The sequence below is a fragment of the Chlorocebus sabaeus genome, chromosome 2 (assembly GCF_047675955.1).
Source record: "Chlorocebus sabaeus isolate Y175 chromosome 2, mChlSab1.0.hap1, whole genome shotgun sequence".
Lineage (NCBI taxonomy): Eukaryota > Metazoa > Chordata > Mammalia > Primates > Cercopithecidae > Chlorocebus > Chlorocebus sabaeus.
Genome location: NC_132905.1, coordinates 84,208,093 through 84,210,355, shown reverse-complemented (window position 1 = coordinate 84,210,355; position 2,263 = coordinate 84,208,093).

The following is a 2,263-nucleotide window of genomic DNA, read 5'->3' as shown; positions in this document are numbered from 1 at the left end:
TGGTGGCGGTGCCTGTAATCCCAGCTACTCGGGAGGCTGAGGCAGAAGAATCACTTGAACCCAAGAGGCGGGGGTTGCAGTAAGCTGAGATCGCACCACTGCACGCCAGCCTGGGTGACAGAACAAGACTCCCTCACAAAAAAAAAAAAAAGGAAAAGAAAAGAAAATTGTCAACTTTAGGACACATTATTGTTGTTGTTGTTGTTGTTGTTGTTATTATTAGACAGAGTCTCACTCTGTTGCCCAGACTGGAGTGCAGTGGCAGGATCTCAGCTCACTACAACCTCTGGCTCCCAGGTTCAAGCAATTCTCCTGCCTCAGCCTCTTGAATAGCTGGGACTACAGGCACGCGCCACTGATCTCAGCTAATTTTTGTATTGTTATTAGAGACAGGGTTTCACCATGTTGGCCAGGCTAGTTTTGAACTCCTTACCTCAAGTGATTTGCCCGCTGAGGCCTTCCAAAGTGCTGGGATTACAGTCATGAGCCACCGTGCCTAGTCCAGGACACATTATTTTAAAAAATCTCTGATGATTAAAGTTGTTCCTTAGTTTAATGTAATCTCCTACTCATTCCTCCTCTTCTTTCATTGCTACTTTACTATAACTGTCCTCTGTTTTGTTAAAATTCCTATCTTTCCAATAATACTGTTTTATTTTAACATCAATGAAGTGTTTTTTCTTAGTTACCTTGAGTCTTATTTTGATTAATTTTATTTTAAAAAATCCTGTATTTCATCTGCTGTCTCCATCAGATATGGCTGTTTCCTAAGAATGATGTTTATCCTACTTCGCTCCTTACTGGCTTTTGGCATGGATGCACTTGATGTATTTGCTAGCAGATTATCTACCATAAGTAATAAAACATTCTGGCACCACATTACTATTTATGTAAACCAAACAAATGTTTTCTGTACTTTTTTCTCCTTACATGTATTTTTCATTTACTCTTGCAAACTTTTACTCCAAATATAAGTTAAGCTATAAAGTAGTTATTTACATTTTTAAATAAATTATTCAAAGTAATCAATGCTAGGTTTTCCTTAACGATACATAACTTTCTAGATGTTGTTAGGAGAGAAAATCCCCTTGCACCACACAAGGCCAAAATATTGCTACCTTGAATATCACATTTCTTATTCCGGTGAGTTTGGGACGGGTTATCTGGCTCTCTCAAGGACATCCAGCTAGTTGATCAGAGTTCAAATACTACTCTGTTTACTTTGTTATCCAGATATTCCATGGTAATTTCTTCCAAGCTTAGATAAAATTATTGACTCAAACTTTTATTATGATGATTTCATTCTAGGGTTAATCGTGCTCTGAAAGGATAAAATAAGTTTTGAAATGAAGTATATTTTAACATGATTCTGATGTATCAATTCTATTTGGCCTGAAAAAAAATCAGCTCAGGGTACCATAGATAGAGTTAATCACCACAAGGTATTATGAAGTGGTTATTGGATAGATTAAGAACAGGTGATGGTATATAGGTTAATTAGAATTAAGTTCAAATATGCCTTGAATTAAGTGCAAATATACTGACCCATCTTCCTCCCCAACCCCCAACTATCCACGGAGACTTTGTGTGTGTATGTTTCCAAATTACAAAGAAATTGGCAAACTAGCCCCAATCAAATAGTGTAGAGAAACAAGAAATGAGGAAAAATGGCAGGGAAGCTACAAAAAGAAAAAAGAAAATAAATAAAAGATGGCAGAATAGAAGCAGCTCAGGCGTGCTGCTCTCACAGAGAGCAGAAGGGCTGGCGAACACTGACTCTGCAGGCCGATCGGCTGAGAAACCATGCTGGGATCAATCAAGGCAGCAGGGGACACGGAGAGCAGAGAGGAGTGAGGCTGGCACCGGCCTGTCTGGGTTCAGCATGGAGCCAGGAGAACCTCTCCAACACAGGAAACTGAATGAGTGACAGCCCCTTGGGACACTCACACTCCACAGGGACCTGTGTAAAATTGTGACGGAGAGAATCCTCCTGGCATCCCTGGTCTCCCCACTGCACTTTTAGACTGAGGCAGAAAGTCACCTGGACATTTTGCCGGGGCAACTCTTGATTCCAAGGGGACCTCTACAAGCCTTGTGGCCCGGGGTCGACCAGCCCTGGTGCCATAGCCCCAGTGGAGGCCACAGTTGTGATGCCAACAATAAGATTGCTCCACCTCACCTTGCTAGACAAGGCTCAGTGCCAGCTACTGGCCCGATGGTCCCACTTGTGTCTGAACTCAGCCAGTGGCTGCAGCCTCCTCTT